Raw genomic sequence first — 15,845 nt, 5'->3', positions numbered from 1 at the left:
AGAACCCGACATTCATGTGCTTCCGAGAGACTCCTATGGGTCCCCAGGCCTAGTAGGTGCTCACTAGAGCAGTCTCTGCCGCCGGGTCTCCCCATCGAAACCCCTTTTCAGAAATGCGCTGCTCTGCCCTCCCTTGCACGGCCCTCCCCCTACACTGCCTTCCTGACACAGATCAAGAAAGGTAAGCAGCTTTTCTCCCCAGATTCACGCAGCGGCGAGGCTGGGTAAAAAAGCAGGTTCCTTGGAGGGCCCACAGCCCCGACGGCTTTCCTCTGATCCGAACCGTACTTACACAGCACTGCCCTTTTAACCGAGGAGGCAAATGAAGGCCGCCAGGCAGCCCTTCAGCCCGTCTGCTTCTGCCCCGGGTGTCTGGGCAGAAACCTGTTTGAATGAGTCTGGAGTTCCTGAGCGAGGGCCTGGGAAGCTATAAGCGGTCCAAGCTTTGAAGCCAGAGCCAGCACCAGTATGGGAGGGGAAACAGAGGCTCACCTTTGCCCCAGATCCAGCCAGACACGGAGCTGCCAGAGAGGTGGATATTGTCACTTTCCCGTTAGTAGACTTCTCTTTTTTTTCCCCTCTGCCTGCTTCTTTACGGGGAGTTTCTTAAGAATGGGGGCTTGTCCACATTCCGTACCCCCCCATTGTGCCCCAGGAGGCTTGGGAAATGAATGAATGAATGAGTGAGTGAAGGCTTCCTCTGCTTAGACCTGGCTGACGCTTCTTGGGACGCAGCCAGCTCTGAAGATGGGGCAAAGTTAGGCTTTTCTCAAGGTCTCTGGGGAACTGTTGTCTGAGTCATCTTGGCTATACGTTGTCTTGTTTTTTTGGAGGGTGGGGTTTCAAATCTTGTCCTGTTAAGTCCTGCAATCTGATTGCACTGAGATCCCGTCTGATGACAACTGGAAACGGAGTTCCTCTTTGTATTCTTTTTTTTTGTCCTTTGGGGGTGGCGGGGTAAAACGTGTATGGGGAAACCTCAGAACATAAGGGTTACTTTTTCCTCCCCCACGGCGGCCAAGGGGTGTATGTCTTTCACACTTTTCAAAGTTAACTGAGAACTTTTATCTCAGTGAAAGCCTTCTGTAGACTCCCGCCGATTCTGCAGTTTCTGTGCCGTGTGCACCCTGGAGAGAATTGTCACTCAGGTGGTGGAAGCATGTTGAGCATCTTGCTTGGGGGAGTGTGGGGTGGGTGGGTGGGACTTATATAAAGCCTATGAGAAAGTTTGTCTGCCCAGTCATTCTTGGGCTTCTTTCAGAGGGTTTTCTTCCTATGGCTGTAGATCAGGTGAAAGACGTCAGTTCTGTGTTGTGTGTGTGTGTGTGTGCATGCGCGCGCACGCACATTTATGTGTATGTGTGTATACTGTACACGCACCACCTAATATTTCTCCCCCTCTCTGGGCTTCCAAAGGGACAGCACCATCGTGCTCAGCTGTCCCTGCCCTGCGGCTAGGATTTCTGGGCTTAGAGTTGAGAGAGAGCCACCCACTTACCCTGCGTGACTATCTCAAAGGCGATTGGTTTGGGGCTTAGTGGTGTGAAGGCAGGAAGGCAAGCCCTGCCCCTTTCAGCCACTTCTTGGACAGCCCCCCTGAGACCCAGCCAAGTGCCTTCCCCAGGAAGAAGGATGCCAGTGTTCAGGGGACCTAGCCAGTGGGACGCTAGAAGAGGGAGGGGTGGCCCATGGGTGTTTTCTTTGGCTATGTATGTCCATGTGCAACTTGAATGGGAGGCTTTTATGTTTCTGGCTACTTGACTTGTTTTTTAAATTCATATGGAGAAAAAAAAAAGGTTCCCTTATTTTGTTTCCCCTCTTCAGAAGACCTGTCCTTGACATATCTCTTTCTAGACTTTTACCATCATATACATCACCAGCCTTTACTCAGACACGTTAACGTATATGGCTCACAAGAATTAGGGGATATTTGATCGCTTCATATTCATTTCGAAATATCCCCTAATGTTTGTGAGCAGTATATATATACTTTTTCACGTAAGCTGAACTGTATACCATGTACAGATTTCCCACAGCATGCCTTTTAAGTCACTGATAATAGCTTGAAGCTTTTTTCCATGTCAGAACATACACATCTATCCCAGGTTTCTGTTTGTTTGTTTTTTCCCCTCACTGATTCCTGCCATTCCTTTGAATGGACACTGAATTCTTTACCCATTTCTCTACTGGCTGATACTGTTCTTTGTCACAAACAGACGCACCGTCTGGGTTTACACTTCCACCAACAGTGTGAAAGCAGCCACTTCCCCCAGGTCGCGGAGATCGCGCAGTATTATCACCGTGTGTTTTGTTGGGCCCTGTGGTGGGCTTGCGTTCCGTTTCCCTGGCTGCGGGTGGGGTTGAGTAGGGGCGTGCGGTTTGGCAGCCGCAGTCAGTTCCCAGAGCCTGGGGTTGCAGACCCAGCTGGGCCTTGTTCCAGACTGCTGGGGCGGTGTGGGGGGGACCCTCAGGCGGGTTACTTCACCTTTTAGACAGGGATCGGGTCTAGCATGCCTCCCGGCGAGACTAGTAAGGTACAGAGGGAGGCGGCTTCGTGTGTGTGGCAATGTCCTGGATGCGCTGTCTCGCTCATTTGAATCCCATCGGAGCCTTGTGAAAGAGGCGGAGGTGTGGTGGTGTTCATCCTTCCTGCAGATGAGGAAACTGAGGCAGAGCAGAGGCCAGCCACCCGCTGGGTTGACAAAACTATGGCCAGTGTTGGGCAGGAGCTCTAATCACCAGATCTGGATCCTGGGAAATAAAATGGGAGCTCTCCATTTGGTGGACTTCTCAGCAAAAGGCAGAAAGAAGGAACCAGATAGATAAGCAGTTTAGCCACGGGTAGGTCCACAGAAAACACATGTCTAATTGAGAAAAGCTCTGGTGCTGTTTATTTATTTTTAAAGCAACTCCACAAAACAACATTCTGTATTTTCAATGGATTACTATCAATGCATGTAACAGCTCAGAAAAAGGTATGGAAGGGCACGCACCAGACTGACAAAAGTGGTTGCTCTCAAGGCAGGGAGGGAGATGGGAATGTGGCCCAAGTCAACTTACACTGTATCTGTAATAGCCCTACTTTAAAAAAAACACACACACACATTTTTAAAAATTGATTTTAGGCAGAAGAAATAGACAAGAACAACGATCTGTTACTGTATATGCCCTGATTGGGGATTGAACTGGCAACTTCTGGACATGTTCTAACCAACTGAGCTATCTGGCCAGACCACTCCTACTTTATTTTTTAAACAAAAGGAATGTTTTTGTATATTCTGCATTTAATTAGAAATCAGTAGTGAATCCATAGCTCTCCCCAAAGAATGGCCAAATGGATTAGATCCAAACACAAGAGAGACGCAGTGGAGCCCTGTCCTGAGGTCTCTAGGAGAAGGTTTGGGAAGAGGTGAAAATCGTTTCCTCTCTTTTCCTCCTGTGGGCAGAACTGATGAGACGTGTTCAGACCCAAGGGCCCAAGGAACATATTCACGTACCATGTGTGCTGGGCAATGTTCTGAGACTCTCTGTGACTATCATCTCCTTTAGTTCTGGGAGAATTCTGTGACATACGTCTGTCTGGTCATTATCAACAGTTGGGAAGCAGAAGCTTAAAATAGTCATTTGTGACCCTGGCTGGTTGGTTCAGTGGATAGAGCATCTGCCGGGCATGTGGATGTCCTGTTTTTGATCCTCGGTCAGGGCACACAGGAGAAGCAACCATCTGCTTCTCCACACTTCCCTCTCCTCCTTTTCTCCCTTTTCTCCTCTCACAGCCAGTGGCTCGATTAGTTCAAGCGTCAGCCCCAGGCACTGAGGATAGCTCAGCTGGTCCCAGTGGCGGCTTCAGGTGCTAACAATAGCTTGGTACTCGAGCATGGCCCCGTATGGGGATTGCCAGGTGGATCCTGGTCGGGGTGCATGTGGGAGTCTGTCTCTCGATCTCCCCTCCTCTTACTTAAAAAAAGAAAGGACAGTCATTTGCTTCAGGTGACCTTTCTGTGGTGTGTGTGTGTGTGTGCGTGTGTGTGTCTGTCTGTCTGTGAGAGAGAAAATATCCTGGAGGCAGACCCAGGGAGGGTGGGACTTTTGTATCCACCACGCAGAACTGAGCCTGCCATGTGCGGCCCGTTGTATTTGAGTAGACAATGAAGGCACAGTCCAGGTCCCTGGGGGTACATATTTGAGTTACGGTGTGTCTCTGGTCCACCAGACAAGCCCCCCCCCTGCAGCTGGGCCACAGGGGAGGGGACTCTTTCACCAGGCCAGTGTGTGTGGCAATGGGCCCTGTGGCCTTCTCCCCTGTCTAGGAGGGAAGCTGAGTCCCCCCTGCTGTCTTTAACTTGGTGTTTAGGTCAGAACCAGCCTCGGGTGTTTTGCCCACCACCTCTTCCAGCCTCTGTTGCTTCGCGCCCTTTGGCAAATCTCTGCCCGTCAGTTAAAAGGTGAGGGTTAATGATAGATAACGGTGATGGGCACTCATGCCAGGCACTGTTTTCAGTGTCTTGCATGTGTTAATTTATTTTGTTTAGTGCGTGAACAGCTACTGTTGCCTCTGTTGTATTGAGGGAAAGGGAAATGGGAACTTGTGAAGTCGCTTGTCCCAGGTCACACAGCGGAAGTGGCAGAACCAGCATGTCCATTGGGGGGCCTGGGGAGACCCTGTCCTCCCTCCTCTGTCATTCCACGCAGCTTGACTTGATGTTCGTGGCAGGGCAGGGCGCCCTGTATTCACTGCCCAGGCTCACCTCCCCTTTTCCTTTCCCTGCAGGGCCAGTGGGGAGCGGGGTTCACGCCAGGCTTTTCTCTTTAGGATCGCCTCCTCCAAAAGTTCTGGTACGGAGCGCCTCCTGACAGCTCCCTGCCAGGATGTGTTCTAGACCTGCAGATGCCGAGGGAAGCTGGGGAGGGCCGCCTTTTCTGAGCCTGTGGTTGCGGCCAGGCGGCGCCGGGCTCTTGTTCACCCTGCAGGGCCTGACCAGCCACTTCTGTGCATCTGGGCTCCAGAAAGCCTCGAGGTCAAATCTTGGAGGGCCTCTCGGAGCCAGACTGACTGCGCTGCAGCCTGGACGCTCACAAGCTGTGCCCTGCAGGCCCTGCATCTGGCCGCTTCCAGTGGAGGCAGAGAGCGGATCTGGCCATGGATGGGCGTGCTCCCTTCTGGGGGCGGTCCAGTTCCGTTGGCTCCAACTCTGCTGTTTTCTCCCTCTTTCCTACCTGTCCCTGCAGGCCATGCGAGGGCCACATCAATTTGCTCCATGGCGACAGCTGAAAACACTGCTTATTTTTAGTGTCCCTCCGTCAGGTTTATTTTTGTTTCCTGCTCTGCTCCTGGCAGATTTGCTTCTCTCTGGCTTCACGAGGGCATGTGCATGCACACGTATGTGTTTATGTGTGTACCCACATGCAGACTGTGCACACATGAGTGTTGGTGCATGCACACGTGTGCCAGTTGTACATGCATGACTGGGTGAACTGTGAATCCGTGTGAGTATGTGCATAGGTATATGCCTATGTGTGACCACATGCTGAAGCATGTACACACGTGTTGACATGTGTCAACAGGTACACAACACGTGTCTCTGTATTGTGTATGTGGGTATGCATATACACATGTTGATATGTGCCCATATGTGGCAACATGGCATACACGAGCCCATGTGTGTTTGCAGGCATGGGCTCATGTGTATCCCATGTGGCAATGTGTGCCTTGCATGTGGCTGTATGGTTGCACATGTGTATACACATGTTAATATGGACCACGTTGGTATGTATGGTCACATTGTGGACACATACACACACATGTTAACAGGGCTGCATGCTGGCATGTCTGATCACATATGGGGCACACATGGACACGTGTGTTGACACATTTCCATGTGTTGGGCTGTGTGTGCACACCCATGGTGGTGTACCCCACTTGGACCTTCCCAGGGCTGGTGCGTCTCATTCCAGGAAAAGTTGCCTTGTGCTTCCTGGGATGACTAGCACTCTCTGGGCTCCTGTTGGGTGATCCCCTGATTATCTAGAACTCGTTGGCTAAACCCAGCTACCTGGAACTCTCTCGCTCTGACCTTTAACTTGGAGCAGGCCGGGCGCCGGGGGCTGCTGCGGAGGGCTCCCTCTGTGAGGAGTTTTCTAGGACATGTTACAGCGCAGGCGTGTCTGCTCCGTCTACACCTGTGGGGCCCATTGCCGGTCATTAGTGCCCCAAAGGCTGTTCCCATCTCCTCGGTCAGTGGAAGAGGGACCCCTGGGAATCATAAGCCGCCCCCCCCCCGAAGGCTGGCTTCTGCCCCAAAGCTGGGACTGATGGACTCTCCCAGCCTTAGAATTAGAGGGTTTGGGTCAGAGGCGTGCTGCCCCCGGCCGTCCTCGCCGTGAGGATCTAGCAGCTTCAGCCCAGAAACACATTTACTATGCAGAGAATTCAACTAGACAGCTCAGCCAAAAAGCACAACAAGACACAACAAAAGGACAAGACCCTTTATGTAGCTCATGTCCCTCCTTCTCCTTCAAGGGCAACCTTGGCCTTCACTGGCCCTGGGAGTGGCCGGCGGAGCCGAAATACAAAGAGAAACAAAACGGCACAAAAAAGTTCATTTCTGGCTTTGGGGCCTCAGAGAGCATGGGAGCTGGTGATGTAGATAGTTGGCTGTTGGAGTGATTTGGTCCTGGTTTGTGGCTGTCATTGTGCCCAGAGCCTCCCTGGACCCAGAGGCCCAGGACCCCCGAGGCCCGGGCACACTGTCTTCATGTTCTTGCCCCTCCTTCCTCACCCCACTGTTTCTTCCTGTTCGCCATTAGCTCCTCCTGGGAGGGGAAGGAACAGGAGTGGCCTGACCCTTGTGCGCTTCCTGGCATTCTGAGCGAGGTTCCTTCCACCTTTTCTGACGCTTTTAGAGGACTCTTGAGACACTTGACCTGTTCCTCCTGCCCCTCTGGCCGGCTGCTCGGGGTCTCCTTTGTCTGTCTCCCTGACCTCTGGGCACGGGGATGTCTCAGGGCCCCGATGCCCTCTGTGTGGTCACGCCGTCCCCGGTGAGCTCAGCCCGGGAGCACTCTTACACGCCATCTTTGCCCTGGCTACTTCCGAAGCGGCATCCTGGGCCCCACACCTTTCCCCTGAATTCCAACGGCCAACTCCGTATCTCAACTGGGTGTTCAAAGGCAGCTCGCCCTGGGCAAGGCCCGACTCCTCCTCGCTGCCTCGTGGCCCCGTCCCTCCGGCTGGCTGGCTGGCTGGCTGGCCGGCCGGTGTCCTGCCTGCGTCCCATCTCAGCTGGAGCTCCGTTCTCCAGCTTCCCCGGGCCGAACGTCTGGGGCTCAGCCTTGACTCTCTCTGCTCTGCTTCTCGTGTTGAACCATCAGGAGGATTTGAAGCTTCACCTTCAACTCATGTCCGGAGTCCAGCCACTTCTGGCCACTCTGCTGTGGCCATCACCTTGATCTGCGGCATCCACAGCTCTCACCAGGGGTTCCTGCAGTCTCCCTGCGGCCACCTGTCTCCCCGGTCAGGTTGTCCCGGCACAGAAACAAAGGGGTCCGCCCTGTCCCCTGTTGGCCTTTCCCTGCCCTTTGCACACTGTCCAGCCCTTGCTCAGCTGTCCCCTCTGCCCACCACTCTTCCCGGTCTGTGTCCTGTCCCACCACCTTGAGGCCTCTCTTCACATCTCACTTGCTCTCCGAAGCTCCCACCCCAACCTCCCTTTTATAATGTTGCCAGTTCCCTCCCCGTATCCCCTGTGCTCTGAACCCACCTTGCTGCCTTTTTGTATGTGTTTTTTTTTTCCTGTGGCCTTGTCGCCAGTGGAGATAACGCGTACTTGACCTGTGCATCGCGTTGATTGTTTATCGTCTATTTCTCCCTGTGAGGACGGGGGGCCTGTGAGGACAGGGACCTCGGTTTTGTTTGTTGCTGTGTCCCAAGCTCCTGGAAAGATGCCTAGCACGTAATTGTCGGCTCTCAAATATTGATTGATGGGCGTTTAGAAGACAAGGCTGGTTCGTGACGAGTGGCAGATTGTGGTCCGGTGCTGGGACGTGGGGCCTGGCTTCTTTCTCCCCCCTGCACGGGGCCCTGCTCCAGACCCGGGGGCCCTGCTTCTCACCAGCTGACCACCCGGCAGTCAGTTCTCCCTGCTGTAGCGAGCATGCTTTTTTAAAAGTGTGGCTTGGGCCCTGGCCAGGGGGCTCGCTCAGTGAATAGAGTGTTCACCCTGCACGCTAATGTCACGGGTTTGATCTCTGGTCAGGGCATGCATGAGAAGCAATCAATGAGTGCACTACTAAAGAATGGAACGGCCAAGTGGAACAATGAGTTGATGCTTCTCTCGTTCTCTCTCTCTCTCCCTTTCCCCCTTCTTCTGTCTCCCTTTCTCTCTTTCTCTCTCTCTCTCTCTCTCTCTCTCTCAAATCAATGGAAAAAAAATTTAAAAATGCAGATTGGAACTTTTCACGACCCCAGTTAAAACCTTGCATGTGATATAAAACCCATCTGGCCCCACGGCCTATAGGTACCTAACAGGCCTTTTCCTCCAACACACCATGTTCTTTACTACCTCAGGGCCTTTGCACAAGCTTGTCTTTCTCCCTGGAGTGCTTCTTCCCTGGCTCTTATGCTTGGTTCCTGCTTTATGTTAACAGAAGTAGGAAAGGGTGACAAGCCATAAGAAGGGTTGACGGACCCTTTGCTCCAAAATTGTTTCCCCACTTTATGTTCTCACATCTCCTCAGTGACTCTTGCTCTGCAGTATTAGAGATTATTTTGTTTGGCTCTATCCAAGACCTCTTGAGGAGGCGGTAGCTAATTGCTTTTATCAGGGAAGGTTTCACAAACTCTCAGATGGGTTCGATTTAGAACTTGGGTTTAACTCAGTGCCCTCTTTTATTTTTCCCTTGGGGGAAACCGAAGCCCAGAGGGAGCAGACCACGGAGCAAATTAATTAACATTGGGTGACGCAGGGCATACTGTTAAGCAGGGGGAGGGGGTTGTGAGGTGGGAGGGATACGAGGTGGAGGCCAGATGGGCCTGCAGAGCAGGACTTGGAAGAGGCCGAGTCATTGCAGGAGCAGGTCATTAACCAGCGCTTGTCACCCAGACCACCCACAGCCCACTGGCAGGACTGGGAAGGGGGGGTGTTTTCTAGAAACTTGGGAGAGGTGTGAGGGCTGGGGTGTGCCAAAGTTCAGGCTTTGTCTGCCACCGAGGGGTGTGTCCGGGGTGGGGGCAGGGATGAACCTGAGACTCTGGCCTTGAGCAGAACCACTCAGGTACATATGTGGAGGAGTTGCTCTGGAGTCAGCCAGCAGCAGGTATATTCTGCATTGTGACCCAGCACACCTATCAGCAACAGTCCTGATCGAGTGGCTGCGGGCCTGCCTGCTTGCCTGCTGGCCCTTGCCCCAAATCCCAGGGCACACCCTTCTTTACGTAGGACATGTGGCAGGGAGTGGCAGAGAGGGGCCCACCTGGGCAGCTCCCTCTGTGAGAGCAGCTGAGAGAGTGCCCCGGGTGCATGCACGAACACTCCTCCTGGGCGAGAGGTGTGGGGGCAGAGTGGGACGTGGGGAGCAGGAAGACGGTGCGAGGAGGCGGCTCTGTCTTGTCACCATCGAGGTTGGGTGTGAGTGAGTCCTCAAGTCCCCAGGCTTCTCTCCGGCCCTGGGGCCAGGGTTTTTGGCATCCAGGAGCTTAGGTAGACCTGAGAACTAGCCCGGGTTCAAATCCTGGTTCTGCCGCTTCCCAGCTGCTGTGTGTCTTCGGCAAGTGACTTAACCTCTTTGTGCCCCGTTTCCCCTCTGACAGGGGGATTCATAAAAGGGACCTGCTGTGTAGGGCTCTTATGAAGGGGGAGGAGTTGGCATGTCGGAGCACCCAGAAGGACCTCTTGGCAGGTGTCACGTCCGTGTCTGTCGCACCGTCTGTTATTGCAGACATACAAACACTACATGTGGGAGGCTGGCCTGACGTGGGACCCTACCTGCCCACTTCCTGCCCCTTGCTTGTCTCAGTTCATCTCCTCCAGTCACCTGGGTGCCCTGACGGGCCAGCTGGCTGTGACTCTCCCACAGCCATTCCCACGAGGGAGCTACAGACCCATACAACTCTCCCAAAGCAGCCGCGTGCCCTCATCCCAAACCTCAAGCTTTGAGTCTGAAAACGGCATTGTGGGAAAATCGTAAGAGCAGGGCTGCCCTCTCCCCAGGTTCATGGGTCATTCCCCGTTTGCCGCATGTGCTTGCTGTGTCCATCTGTCTGTCCATCTCTGTGTTTATAGCTTTCTCCATCTCTCTTTCTCTGTGCCGATGTCTGTCACTGTCTCTCTCTGTCTCTGTCCCTTGCTTGCAGACATCCTGACACAGATCATGGTCATGCTCAGGGAGGTCCGTGGCAATCCCTGCTTTGATCTCACACTGGGTTTATGTCTACCTTCCCTTCCTGTCCGAACAGCACCTGTTCTAGCAGTGCTTTGTCTTCCTTCCTCCCCTCCCTCATGAGTGCATGTTTTCTAATGACATTCCCACACAAAAGTCTCCTTGTGCGAGTCACATGGGAGAGAGCTGCCCTGGCTGAGTTGGGGTGGGCATCTGGACTCCCCCCCCCCACCGGCCTGGCAGCCTCCCTCTGTCCCCACCCCCCACCCCTGTCCCCGGCCGGCCATTCGTCGAAGCCCTTGGACGCACCCACTCAGTCCTCTTGTCTGGGGATTAACCCAGCGCCGAAGAAGCGGGACGGGGTGCAGGCCGGGTCAATGCCCGCCTCATCTTCTGGGCTGGAAGGGTGCCGGGGCCCGGGGTGCCAGGGTCCGTCTGGTGAGTGGCACATAGAGGCTTCTCGCCTCCCCCTACCAGTTCCTCTGAGCTTTGCAGGAATTCTTGTGCCTGATCACTGGCCTCCATGTATGTGTGTGTGTGTGTGGGGGGGTAGTGGAGGTCATGCTGGCTTTCCTCAGCTCACCAGCTGCAGCCTGAACCCCTGGGCACCTTGAAGGGGCCTCTCTGACCCATCTGTGCCCAAGTTCCCCCCTCCCTCCATTCCACCTGCTGTAGCCCCCACCTCGCAGGAGCCACTCAGAGTCTTTAATTTCTTTTTATTGTGACGTACTTACCATCATTGAACATTTCCCTGAAGGCACGTCCAGGGCTGCACCCAAGACACGTGCAAGTCAATCGATAACTAAAACAGACACCCATGTGGTCGCGCCCTGGCAAAAGGGCGGAACCTCACCCGCCCCCTGGAAGTCACTGCAGAGGAAGAGATGTGGGTCTCAGCTGGCTCTGGTTTTTGTGGTGTTAACCCCCTCCGCCTACCCCACCCCCGCATCTACACTCCCACACGCTGAGTTAGTTTCATCTGATTCTGAACTTGACTTGAATGGAATGTCATAGCTGTGGTCTGAATGTGTGCCCCCCAAATTCATATGCTGAAAAACCAGATCTCCAAGGGGATGGTTATTAGGAGGCGGGGCCTTTGGGAGGCGATGTGGTCACACGGGGGGGGGGGAGACAAGGGTTACGGATGGGACAGTGTCCTAATGAAAGGGACCCCACAGAGCTCCTTTGCCCGTTCTGCAGTGGGAGGAGATGTCGAGAAGCCCGAGACCAGGCAGAGGCCCCTCACCGGACCACCTCATCCTGATCCCAGACTTCCAACCTCCTGACTGTGAGAAATAAACGTCTGTTGTTTCCGAGCCGCCCAGTCTGTGGTGTTGTTACAGCGACCCAGCCTGGACGTGTAAGACACATATCCCGTGTTGTTGTTTGTTTGTTTCCTTTTTCTGGCTTTCCATTATTTTGCACCCCACTTTCGTGGCAGTATAATATTCCACGGGGCAGTCACAGTTGATCCGTCCTAGTCATGCTGGCTGTCAGCATCTCCAGGTTCTGGGTTATGAACGCTGTCGGTCGGCCCCGGGGCCCCTGAGTGTGCACCCTCGAGTCACACCCTAGGGCCGCATGTAGGATGGCAGTGCTGGTCTGGGCGTGTGCGTCCTCACCTTCACCCGGAAGGGCCAGGCTGTGCTCCAGATGGCTGCACGGTTTTCAGCCCTGTCCTCAGCTTTTTAGTTCATAACCTATAGAGGTGAAGTTCGCATGACATAATGTCAAGCTTCTTCTAGCGGCCAGTTCAGCGGCCCTTAGCCCCTTCACGGTGTTGTGCAGCCGACACCTCTCTCTAGTTCCAGAACATTTCTGCCGCTCCAGAGTGAAACCCCCCTTCCCTTAGCAGTCACTGCCCATCCCCCCCCAGCCACCTGTGACTGTCTCTGTGGATCTGATACTTTATATACACGCAGTCACACACCATGTGGCCCTCTGTGTCTGGCTTCTCTCACTAGCGTCACGTTCTCAAGGTTCATCCACATGGTAGCAGGTGCCTTGTTCCTTTCCATGGCTGTGTTGTAACCATTGTAGGGACAGACCACGTTCTGTTTGTCTGTCTGTCACTTGAGGGATGTGGGCCGTTTGTGCCTTTCGGTGATCGTGGACGGTGCTGCTGTGGCCACACGTGCACGCACGGCCGTTTGAACACCAGCTTTCCACGGTCTCCTCTTTCCTCTTCTTCTTCCCCTGGGTGGGCACGCACTGCTGGGAGCCTGTACGCAGGACGGAGGACGAGCGCCCAGTCTGGAGCTAGGCGGGCATGGGGTCGAATCCCTGCTCTGCCTCCTGTTCGCTCTGGGACGTTGGGTCAGTTCCTCAAGTCTCTGGGCTTTGTTGTGGGTCCTATAAACTGGGACAAACCAACACATTCCCACAGGGGTGAGGTGAGGATCACGCGGGCTCGGAGGTGGCGTGTGCTGTGAGCTGGGTGTGGCTGGGCAGCACCCCAGCGGCTGGGTGGCCTGGGGCGAGAGCTGCCTCTGCTCAGGGCCAGACTCCTGCCCTGCGGCCTGCTTGTCTCGGGCCTTGCTCTTTGAAGTTGACCCTCGTCCTGTGTGTGTACCTGGCTCGGTGCTTCTTGCTGCTGCCTGGATTTCTAAGTTCACATGTTTTATTTACTCCCTTCATGATGGGCACCTGGTACCGTTCACGCTGCCTCCACAAACAGCAAACTTCTCGGAGCCTTCCACCTGACAGTCCTCAGGGTTTCCTTGGGATGTGCTGGGGATGGAAGTGCTGGGTCGTAGGACACGGAGGTGGGGTGCGTTTCATTAAACATGCCTTCCGGAGGGCTGTTGACATTTCCTCCCACGTCTGCTCCAGCCCAGTACCATCTGGCCTTCTAGAATGTCTGCGGTTGCAATAGGTGTGTGTCTGGTGTGTTTTGGTGTTGATTTGCATTTCTGAGTTGTGAGTTTGAGCCTTTTTCCTTTTGTCAGTCAGTTTTGGCAGTCGGCAGGGTTCCAAGACTCAGAGAGTTTGAGAGTCTTGTTGGGAGTCACAGCAATCCAGGGAGAGACCCCAGGCCTCGTGCTTGGTCTAATGAGAAATCTCTGGCCCCCATGACCAAGATCAGAGGCAAGGAGAGGACAGAGGATGTGAGTTTCCTTTCTGTTGAGAAGGCTCAGTGAGAGATCAGCACTTGTTGGGATGGGGCAAGAATGTGGCTGACCCTCTAGCGATTGATGTGGCCACCTTGCTGTGTAACTATACATGGGTATTAATGTCCTAGGGCCCTGTCTTCACACGGCTGTCCCCTCTGTGATTCTCTGTGTCCTCTTTTTCTTCTTATAAGGACAACATCTGTCATTGGGTTCAGGGCCTCTTCTAAATCCGGGATGACCTCATCTTGAGATATTTAACTAATTACATCTACAAAGACACTGTTTTCAGATAAGGTCACATTCTGAGGTTCCAGGTGGACATGAATTTTGGGGACACTGTTTCCACCCCCTGCCACGTGTGTGGCAGACCCTCAGACCAACAGGACTCTGAGTGCACACAGCCGGACCCCTGGTGCTTGAGTTCCCTGGGAACTTGATTTTCTTCTAAAAACCAATTTCCTCTTCTGCAAACGGGGCCAGTTTTCTCAGCTTTCACACATAGAAGGTCAGAGTGGCCTCAGATGGTCACGTCACTTGTGACAGCTGGACTGACCGGATGTGCTCAGCATGGGCCAGCTCCCTCCTAATAAGCCCCTGCTGGTATCAAAAATAAGATAAGGAAAGTAAAATAAAGTACAATGAAAAAAAACACGAAAGTATACAAAAGAGTATAATCTCCAAAAAAAAAGGCACAACATGAAAAGTCACCACTCTCTCGCCCCTCAGCGGTGCCTTGCCCAAAAGGTAGCATGGTTAACAGTGTCCTCCTGAGAAACAGTGCTTGTGTCCACAGGGGCCAGGACCTCCCCCTCCCCGGACACACGGCCCACGTCTCTCGTGCCTGTCCCCACCTTGGGTTGGCACAGTGGCCGGATCTGGGAGGTCTCGTTCTGAACACATAAGTTACCCTCGTGCGGGTGGGCTGGGGGGCCTCCCTGTGTGCCTGTCTGCACGGCACCGCTCGCCACCAGAGCTGGGAGGAGGGCCAGGGGCGATCAGTCCCCGGGAGGCCCCGAAAGAAGACTGCAGGCTGGGGTCCACTGTAGAGACACCTTCCTTCTGGTCACACCTGTGTGTCTTCTGGGTCTTTCACAGGGAGTGCAGTAGTCTCCTGGGGTGGGCCGTCATAACGGCATCACAGACGGGCTGGTTTGGAACAACAGAATGTATTCGCTCTCCGTCCAGGAGGTCTGAGGTCCGACGAGGTGTCAGTGGGGCTGTGCTCCCTCCAGAGGTTGCAGGGGAGGCTCCTGCCTCATTGCTTCTGGCCTCTGGTGGCTCCCAGTTTCCCTCGGCTGGTGGCCCCATCACTCTGATCTTTGCCTCTGTTCCCACATGGTCATCTACTCTGTGCCTTCTTTTCTTTTATAAGGACACTTATCATTGGACGTAGGGCCCACCGAGCAATCCACAGTCATCTCATTTTAAGATCCTTGATTAGGCCCTGGCCAGCGACTCAGTGGATAGGGCATTGGCCTGGCGTATGGATGTCCTAGGTTTGATTCCCAGTCAGGGCACACAGGAGACGTGATCTTCTGCTTCTCCATCCCTCCCTCTCTCCCGCTTCCTCTCCTGCAGCCAGTGGCTTGATTAGGTTGAGCATGGCCCCAGGCACTAAGGATAGCTCTGTTGGAGCACTTCAGTTTCAGGCACTAAAAATAGCTTGGTACTTGAGCATCAGCCCCATCAGCCCCAGACAGGGTTGCCAGATGGATCCTGGTCAGAGTGCATCACTATCTCCCCTCCTCTCATCTTAAAAAAAAAAAAATCTTAATTACATCTGCAAAGACCCTTTTTCCAAATAAGGTCACATTTATAGGTTCTAGGTGGACAATATCTTTGGAGAGGCTACCACTCAACCCCTACAGAAAGGAAGCTGCCATTGATTGAGCACCTACTGTGTGTAGGAACCAGGCTGTGTGTGGCACAGGATCCTCATAGCCCACCTTCGAGGTGCGGTTATGCTTGTGTTCCAGGTGGGGGCGTGGAGCCTCAGAGAGTTTGAGGCACCTGCCAGAGGTCACACAGCTGGTGGTAAAAGCAGAGCCTGGGTTTTGCCCCATTTTTGTCCCAAGGTTGTGGCCCAGCCACTCACAGACCCAGATCTGACTGCAGAGGTGTTCTGTGTGGCCCATGTGGCCATTATTAAAACAAACAAACAAAAAATCAAATTGGTCGCCTGCATTTAAATGAGCAGATTTACATCCAAATCTAGATTTCGTGACAGTTTGGAAGATCTGTCTGGCAGCTGGCAGCCAGGGATGGCCCCCTTAAATGAGCTCGGTTCTTTAGGGGTGCTTTCCAGCCGTTAGCAAGTGTGGTGGCGGCTCCAGGCCTCAGTTTGCTCATCTGTAA

General features: G+C 53.7%; 1 protein-coding gene across 2 annotated transcripts in view; it reads left to right on the top strand.

The window, feature by feature from the left end:
- SCARB1 (scavenger receptor class B member 1) overlaps positions 1-15,845 on the top strand; it is a 63,541-nt gene that overhangs the window by 699 nt on the left and 46,997 nt on the right. The gene's annotated exons all lie outside the window — the stretch shown is intronic.

Source organism: Saccopteryx bilineata, chromosome 2 (assembly GCF_036850765.1).
Source record: "Saccopteryx bilineata isolate mSacBil1 chromosome 2, mSacBil1_pri_phased_curated, whole genome shotgun sequence".
Taxonomy (NCBI): Eukaryota; Metazoa; Chordata; class Mammalia; order Chiroptera; family Emballonuridae; genus Saccopteryx; species Saccopteryx bilineata.
Note: the sequence above shows the minus strand (reverse complement) of the source record. Positions and strands in the feature narration are given on the sequence as shown.